This window comes from Prionailurus bengalensis, chromosome B1 (assembly GCF_016509475.1).
Source record: "Prionailurus bengalensis isolate Pbe53 chromosome B1, Fcat_Pben_1.1_paternal_pri, whole genome shotgun sequence".
Lineage (NCBI taxonomy): Eukaryota > Metazoa > Chordata > Mammalia > Carnivora > Felidae > Prionailurus > Prionailurus bengalensis.
The window spans coordinates 122,253,921-122,263,436 of NC_057344.1; the positions used below are offsets into that span (position 1 = coordinate 122,253,921).

At 40.2% G+C, this 9,516-nt stretch overlaps 1 long non-coding RNA gene across 1 annotated transcript; it reads right to left on the reverse strand.

Annotated features, from left to right (window-relative positions):
- Positions 1–4,148: 4,148 nt before the first annotated feature.
- Positions 4,149–7,826, reverse strand: LOC122478108. The gene is made up of 3 exons (XR_006295867.1): positions 7,780–7,826; positions 7,132–7,509; positions 4,149–4,592 (listed from the first exon to the last, which is right to left on the reverse strand). It is a non-coding gene; the product is annotated as an uncharacterized LOC122478108 (long non-coding RNA).
- Between the last annotated feature and the right edge of the window lie 1,690 nt (positions 7,827–9,516).

A 9,516-nucleotide genomic window follows, 5' to 3' on the forward strand; every position in this document is an offset into this window, starting at 1 on the left:
TTAGGAAGTATAGCAGGGTCTATGGATTTAGTAATAGCCACAAATGACTCACATCAGTTCAGACGCAGAGAGCACTTACTGTGTGCTAGGCTATTGTCAATGCTAGTGATACAAACAAGGGGAAGGAAAAAATCTTGGAGGAGTCCATGAGGCTCCTGGATGCGATAAACATGAATAACACTTGAAGGATACAGTGGTAACAAATAAATAAACTAGGGATGGTTATAGCTTCACCATGGTTATATGGCTTTAATTCCTCATTTGACTGACAAAGAAACTAGAATCCAAATTCATACCTTTAATGAGAAGAACAGGTAAAACCTTCTGTTCATTGTAAGGCAAAGTCAAGCAAGTAGAGATGGACAATCACTGGTTGCTAGCCAATTCTTGAGGAACCACCCACTCGTCCCCACATAGGCATAAATAGGAGAGGAGAGTTAAATAGCTAGCCATGAATTTGAGTTCTTAGCATCAGAATCCATTTTGCACCCTTTTTCAGCTCCATCATTGGAAAAACTAGCCATAAGGCATGGTTCTTTCTTTTCTTTTTTTCTCTTTCTCTCTCTCTTTCTTTCTCTTTTTTTTTACCTTTCTTTCTTTCCTTCCTTCCTTCCTCCCTTCCTTCCTTCTTTCTGATAGAAATATTTGCTAACATTTATTGATTTCTAGATGCTTGCGTGAGTATAGTTCTGAGCACTTCATGGATATTTAATATTTAAACCTCATAGAAATTCTACAAATACTTTTCTTTTTTTCAACTTTATTGATGTCTAATTGACAAATAAAAGTGTATGCAACATGATGCATTGTGAAAGGATTCTCTCCATTGAGTTCATCCACATCCATCACCTCCCATATTTACTTTTTTTCTTTTTTCTTTTGTGTGTGTGTGTGTGTGTGTGTGTGTGAGAGAGAGAGAGAGAGAGAGAGAGAGAGAGAGAGAATACTTAGTTCCTACTCTCAACAAATTTCAAGTATACAATATTATCAACTAGAGTCACCAAGTTATAATGGGATCCTCAGATCTTATGCATCTTACAACTGAAAGTTTGTACCTCTTAACCAACCTGTCTCCATTTTCCCCACCCACCCCAATCTCTGGCACTCATCCTTCTATTCTGTTTCTATGAGTTCAACTTTTTAAACTTTTTTGGATTCCACATATAAATGATACCATGCGGTGTTTGTCCTTCTCTGCCTGGCTTATTTCACTCAGCATAATACTCTCCAGTTTCTTCCATGTTGTTGCAAATGACAAGATTTCCTTCTTTTTAAGGGCTGAGTTATAGTCCATTGTATACATATGCCCTATTTTCTTTATCCATTCATCCATCAACTGATACTTGATTTTTCCATCACTTCTCGGCCTTTTGGCTAAGATCAAGTGCAGGTTGTTTCCATAACTTCATTATTGTAAATAATGCTGCAAATAAACATGGGACTACATATATCTATCAAAATGCTGATTTTATTTCTTTTGGATTCATACTCAGAAGTAAGATTCCTGTATCATATGTAGTTCTATTTTTAACTGCTTGAGGAAACCCCATATTGTTTTCTGTAATGGTGTACCAGTTTACATTCCCACTAACAGTATACAGGGTTCCCTTTTCTCCACATCCTCACCAGCTTTTGTTATGCCTTGGCTTTTTGATAATAGATATCCTAACAGATGTGAGGTGGCATCTCATTGTGTTTTTGTTTTTTTGTTTTCTGCTGTTGTTTTGGTGGGTTTTTTTGATGTTAACTTATTTATTTGGAGAGAGAGCGCATGTGAGCAGGGGAGGGGTACAGAGAGAGAGAGAGAGGGAGAGGGAAGGAGAAACTCTCAAGCAGGCTCCACACTATCAGCACAGAGCCCAACTCAGGGCTAGAACCCACCAACCATGAGATCATGACCTGAGCTGAAATCAAGACTGACTGAGCCACCTAAACACCCCTCATCATGGTTTTGATTTGCATTTACCTGATAATTAGCAATGTCAAACACCTTTCCCTGTACCTCTTGGCTATTTGTATGTCTTCTATGGGAAAATGTTTATGCAGGTCCTTTGCCCTTTTTTAAATTGGGTTATTTGTGAGGGAATTTGCTATTGAGCTGTATGAGATTTCATGTATTTTGGATGTTAATACCATATCAGATATGTGATTTGCAAATATTTTCCCCATTTCACAAGTTGAATTTTCGTTTTGTTAATGGTTTTCTTTGCTGTGCAGAAGCTTTTTAATTTGATTTAGTCCCACTTGTTTTCCAAAAAAATCATTGCCAATACCAATGTCAAGAAGCTTACCTTCTATGTTTTCTGCTAGGACATTTACCTTTTCAGATCTTATATTCATGTATTTAATACATTTTAATTCCATTTTTTGTGCATGGTGTAAGACAGGGGACAGTTTCATTCTTTTTCATGTGAATAACCAATTTTTGCAACACTGTTAATTGACGACTATCCTTTCCCTATTGCATAGTCTTGACTCCTTTGTCATAAATTAATTAACCATATACACGGGGGTTTATTTCTGTGCTCTCTATTCTGTTCCACTGATCCGTGTGTCTGTTTTTATGACAACACTACACTGCTTTGATTGCTATTGTTTTGTAATATAGTTTGAAATCAAGAAGTATGATGCCTTCAGCTTTGCTCTTTCTTATTATTTGGGCAATTTGGGGTCTTTTGTGGTTGTGTATGAATTTCAGATTGTTTTTGTCTATTTTGGTGAAAAAGCCATTTTGAGTTTTAATAGGGGTTGCACTGAATCTTTAAATGTATGAACATTTTAACAATGCTAATTCTTCCAGTCCATGAACACAGAATATCTTTCCATTTATTTTTGGCTTCTTCAATTTATTTCAACGATGTTTTATAGTTTTCCATGTAGAGATGTTTCACCCTCGTGATTCCATTTTTCCCTTTGTATTTTATTCTTTTTGATGCCATAGAAAATGGGATTATTTTCTTAATTTCTCTTTCTAGTAATTAGTTATTAGTATATAGAAATGCAACTGATTTTTAGGGTTTTCCTTGTTTGCTGTAGTCCCGTGGGACTTGTGGACACAAACTCCACTGGCTTTCAGAGCTAGGGGACCTAATATGAGTGCCTGTCCCTTAAGCAGCAGCCTTAAAAGTTGGGGCACTAAATGTATAGTCCAAGCCTTTTATACCTCAAGGAGAAGATAGGAGTTGGGGGTTGCCTCCCAACTGTATGGTGTTGTGCTGGGGGTGAGGTTTATGGCATGTCTCAGCCTTTCCTATTTCTTTTTTTTTTTAATTTTTTTTAACGTTTATTTATTTTTGAGACAGAGAGAGACAGAGCATGAACAGGGGAGGAGCAGAGAGAGAGGGAGACACAGAATCCGAAACAGGCTCCAGTCTCTGAGCTGTCAGCACAGAGCCCGACGTGGGGCTCGAACTCATGGACCGTGAGATCATGACCTGAGCCGAAGTCAGACGCTTAACTGACCAAGCCACCCAGGCGCCTCAGCCTTTCCTATTTCAGTGTGGGTCTTTCCCCAGTTGTCTGATGTGTAGGAGTGATTCAGCTGGTTTTTGGATTTCTCTCAGAAGAAGTTGCTTCATGTGTAGCTGTATATTTGGTGTGTCAGTGGGAGGAGGAAAATTCAGAAACCTCCTGTGTTGTCATCCTGACACTATGAATATCTAAGGTAGATACTATTATTATCCCCATTTTATAGAGGAGAAAACTAAGGCTCAGAAAAATTATACAAATTGCCTATGGCCACTCATACAGTAAGTAAGCCAGAATTTGAATCCAAGCATTCTAATCCAGAATCCTTCATGATAACCCCTACCCTAGTGGTTCTCAGCTTGGGGTGATTTTATCCTCAAAGGATATTTGACGATGTTGGAAGATAATTCTCACTGTCACGACTAGAGGGAGAGAACACTACAGTAGAAGTCAGTAGAAGCCAGGGATATTGCTAAACGTCGTGTCATGCATAAAACATTCCTTCACAAGAAAGAATTATTCAGCCCAAAATGTCAACAGAGTGGAAGTTGAAAAAACAGAGTGATAGAGCACAAACAGGGGAAGGGGCAGAGAGAGAAGGAGACGGAATCCAAAGCAGGCTCCAGGCTCTGAGCTGTCAGCACAGAGCCCGACTCAAGGCTGGAATCCAAAAACCATGAGATCATGACCTGAGCTGAAGTCAGAGGCTTAACCAACTGAGCCTCCCAGGCGCCCCAAATCTGCATTTTAATAAGTCTCAGGTGACTCCTCTGCACGTTGACGTTTGAGAGGCAGTGAACTATACTTTTAGCTCCACCATGCTAAGTCTTAAGTAAAACAAATCCCGTACACTTGTCTGTTCTCCATGCACAGACACAAAGAAGCAACGTGAGAAAGGTAGTGGTGGGCAGTGGGGAAGAACATGGACAGCTCCAGCAGCGATGTAATATTAGGGACTGGAATTCTCTTCAGCAGATGGTTCTTAATAGATGACTTCCCCATGATGATGAGAGCTTGCAAACAATTGTGCCAGCATACCAAAAAGATGAGTGGTCCAGAAAGAAGAAACGCATAGCTTCTGGACTGTGCTTTTCCTTGGTGTGTGCCAACGTTACAGAACGGATCTACGTAAAAACAAAAACATCCCATTAAAGTCATTAACAGCTAACTTGTTTAAAATTGTTGAAAAAAATAGAAGGAAAAGAGACTGAACTTGTTTTTTTTTTAATTTTTAATTGCTAATTTTGGTGTCACGTAAACTTAGTTTCAAAACCAGTCGAACCCTCACTGCCACTTCTGGGCATACAAAAATGCATTGACGTGTCCTACAACCATCAAAGATCCCATTGCCATTTGATGTTACACAGAGATCTTGTCTGATTAAAGCACTGTAAGCACAGATCCAGGTGCTCTCAGATTCAAATTCCCGTTCTGTGATGCATGTTAAACCATTCACTAGAAACCACAGTCCCTTTATTTATAATAGGGATATATTTAATATTGACTTTGAATTTCTATATTATTTTTTATTATCCACACTTTTGCTTTATTTTTTTAATTTTTTTTAATGTTTATTTATTTTTGAGAGAGAGAGAGGGAGAGGGAGAGAGAGAGAGAGAGAGAGAGAGAGAGAGAGAACACAAGTGGGGGAGGGCAGAGAGAGAAGAGACACAGAATCCAAAGCAGGCTCCAGGCTCCAAGCTGTCAGCACAGAGCCCGATACAGGACTGGAACCCACAAACTGTGAGATCATGACCTGAGCCTAAGTCAGATGCTTAACCAACTGAGCCACCCAGATGCCCCTCCACACTTTTGTGCCCCCCAGCTGCCCCCTAAAAGTGTGATCAGCTGAAGCAGAAATGCACTCATGCTTTAAGGCTCACAAATAACCCATATCTGGAGACAAAAGATAGAAAACCATCTATGTTTTCTATACTCACAATGTAAAATTAACACTTCTGATTTTAAACATCTCTTATAAAAATATCCTTAGCAAAAGAAATATATACACTTTATTTTTCTTATGCTTACACACCCTGTCTACGATAGGCATCAAAAGCAAGAAAAATAGGGGCGCCTGGGTGGCGCAGTCGGTTAAGCGTCCGACTTCAGCCAGGTCACGATCTCGCGGTCCGTGAGTTCGAGCCCCGCGTCGGGCTCTGGGCTGATAGCTCGGAGTCTGGAGCCTGTTTCTGATTCTGTGTCTCCCTCTCTCTCTGCCCCTCCCCCGTTCATGCTCTGTCTCTCTCTGTCCCAAAAATAAATAAACGTTGAAAATTTAAAAAAAAAAAAAAAAAAAAAAAAAGCAAGAAAAATATATAAACATACACACATGCACACACACACACGCCTACATTTATGGTCAATTATATTGAAGAATATATGCATCAACACCTAAAGTCAAAGAACCTCCTCTTTACCCTGAAAATATGTATCTAAACTGTGGTTTTCAGTGAAACTATTTGTTCCATGATTGTGTGTCCTCCAGCATCCACCTGAGTTTATCCCGAAATCTTCAATCTTAGTCTATCCAACACGTTTGGCCAAAAAATGCCTGTTCCACCTTTCCTCATGCAAGTGATAAGTATCTGCTTCCGTCGTGCACTGCTTGAAGCTTTGCTTCTGGAAGAAGAGCCTTGCAGCTCTCCTTTTATCTAACTCATCCTGGGGATAACCCCCTAGGAAGGGCCTGGATGGCTTGAGTGAGCTATGGAAAACTAAAATCCTATGCTCTGTTAACTGAGTGTAGCTTCAACCTTATTGTTGGAAGTGAGCCTTACCCGACATTTGATATTAATCATCGACACTAGAGAAATAGCTCAGGGAGAAGAATTGTCATCCGTGGCCAACCAAGTCTCACTGGACACAACCCACTGCTCAGTGTTACTTTAACTTGTTGTGCTGAGATGTCACAGCTGTCAGCCAGCTCACACATCTTTCCAAAGACTTGCTAGGTCTAGTGTTCTCCCTGTCCATAAATGCAACATATGTTAGCAACATTCATTGACAGATTTCAGCAGTCTTTTTCCCCTCGTCGAGCCGTTAGTTTAGTTGTCAAACACAAGAATCTCTCTTTAGTCTTTAAAGAATTCAGAGCCACAGTCAGAGCTAGGGGGAAATAGCAAAGGAGACTGACAGCATGCCCATCAAGATTTTCCAGCAGCTGCTGAGCTGTTTACATACACTGCCTGCCCTCCCTCCGTCTTTCCAGCCAGTGGAATACTGAAGAAATGTACCTGGACTTTATAGATACAGACAACTGAAAGACACCGATACAGATGAAGTAGAGGCCAAATGAAAGTTAATTTTAAGTTGTCTAGTTAATTGGGGTTAGTCATTTTTTATCGTTCATACATAGCCTCTTCAGGGACCCCCACGTTATGTCTGGGCTCTGCCCAAGAGGCCAGAAAGGTTGAGTGGTGAGCAGAGGCTCCATACAGCACAAGGACCATGGAGCCGGAGGCATTCCCAAAAGGCCTTCGTCAAATTACTAAAGACATGTAGGAAAAATGCAAGCAATAGTAAATAAAACTATGCTGATGGGAAGGCATAAAAGAGGAAAGTTGGAGAGGTTAGTATTCTAGAAAATGGTGAGAATGGAGTGAGAAATTTGGGGCAAGGCAAAACGAGGTTGTCAAGCATTTAAAGCCAAGCGTGCTGGACCTGAAGCTGAGTATTCTTCTTAAGTGGTTCCTGAGGCATCTCTTTGAAACAATATCTTCAAACAACTTAGATATATATGGTGTTCGAAACAAATTCCAGCTTTTCAGGACTCCAGCAGGAATATATCCAAGAAGGAGAATTTTTATTTTACATAGAAGATTGTAAGGTCCTTGCTAAAGAGGTATTTCTCTATTTATGAGAAAATGAGGTCATGCTTGGGGTCTGGTGAAGCCAAGGTCTGTCATGCATCCAGAGCAGTCCTGAGCTCTGTCAAACTTGACCCTCAGGCTTTGCTCCAGGCTTCCCACTGCAGTTGCATGATTCTTACTCTTTTCTGAAAACGTCACTGATCTTGAACATGGCCATATGAGATCCCACCTGTGGGATCAAGAACAGGAGAAAGATTTAAAACTTTTCTCTCCAACTCAAGCAAGCCAGAAATGCTGACTTCATTAGGAATATCAGCTCACGTCCTGGCATATGGCAGATTTATTCACCAAGTAAAAAACTGGGAGTTTTAAAATATTCTTTTCATTAAAATTTAAGTTAAAAGAAGATGAGTTTAATGAAAAGCAATTGTTTATATAAGCTACCATTTTATTTTATTTACTTGGCAGGTAAAACCAAGGGATGAAAATCTTGACTCACCATCATTTTAAAGAAAACCGTTCTTGGGGCGCCTGGGCGGCTCAGTCGGTTAAGCGGCCGACTTCGGTTCGGGTCGTGATCTCGAGGTCCGTGAGCTCGAGCCCCGCATTGGGCTCTGTGCTGACAGCTCGGAGCCTGGAGCCTGTTTCAGATTCTGTGTCTCCCTCTCTCTGACCCTCCCCTGTTCATGCTGTCTCTCCCTGTCTCAAAAATAAATAAAACGTTAAAAAAATTTTTTTAAAGAAAACCGTCCTTGATCCCTGTAACTGACAAAAAATTGGACGTGAATTACATTATGCTAGGTCCTTCGAGGAGTATAGTAACTTAATAAATCTTTGTGGGAGCCCTTGCCTCATGTTCTTTGTATAGAATTTTGTACCCTCATCTACTATTAACACCTACCTGAAATAGAAGGAGTAAAGTTGATCTCTGGGTGAATGATTGCGTTGGTCCAAATTCCCTAGGATCCTGTATCTGGCCACTCCCCGAGGCCACATGACCTGAGCCTGTTCATATCTGGCAGGCTAATCGAGTATGTTTCCTTCACGCAGGGCATTGCTGCAAACCCTCAAGGACAGCATGCCCATTGCGATTTCACCCTTACCTCTAAAATGTATCTATCATGGGAGTACGAGAGATAGCATGACTGATGGTGATTAAGAGGCCACATGGCTTGATGGAAAAAGAACAGGACTTGGAATCAGAAGGCAAGTGTTCTTGTTCCAGTTCTAACCCTTATTAGCGACATGACTTCAGGCAAATCTCTTCAAATCCTTGTCCTCAGTTTCTCATTTGTAAATGTGGGGAAGGATAACGTTCCATGCCAGATTGTTTTTAAATAAAATAATATGCAAAAGCACTTTGTAAATAACGAAACAATATACACAGGTAAGAAATTAAGTGTAATTAGTGTTCAAAACTTAATATTTTGTGATCACAGAATGTCAACTAATGAGCTTACTCCCATAGAGTTACATGAACTTATTTTCCAAAAGAGGTCAATTAAACAAAGACCCTGGTTTCCTTGGTCAAAGTGCTTGAGCAGAATGTTTATTCTTTCGGCATGGTCGTAATGGTCTTGAAACTCCAGCATACACTTGAGCCAAGTAATACTGTCAAGACTTTGCATCTACATTGATTTATCCATATTCACATGTTTCTCATGGCCTAGCTAGAAGAATGAATAATGAGAAAAATAAATGTTGCTCCCTTGACAATTTCTGGTTTCAGAAGCCTCTTTCAGCCACATTTCATCGTGAGCAATGAATCTCAGGAAAAGAAACTTCACCTCAACCTTCCCTCGGAAAACAGATGGGGAAAATTGATAGTAAGTCTCAAATATTACCTTGGCTGAAGCTTATGTGGGAAGACTCCCAGGTAAGGAGTCAGAAAACCAATGCTCTGGACCCAGCTATGGTGGAAACGCATGTTACATCAACTTGACATCTAACCTTTATGGAATCTGCTTCTCCATCTACTAAATGGAGGAAAGAGGGGATTAGAATTCAATTGTTCTCAACTTTTTTGCGTGTCATGGTTCTCTTTGAATATGAAAAATCACAGCCACCATACGAGGAACTATTAACATTGTCTCCACCTTATTATTAGGTCACTGAAGCTTAGCCTATGTAAGTAACACAAAATAAAATTTGCACGCCCGTTCAGGGAGTTCCAGGACCCACACAGATGATCTATAGAAGACTTCAGGCGAAGAGTCTCAGAATTAGAGCATATATT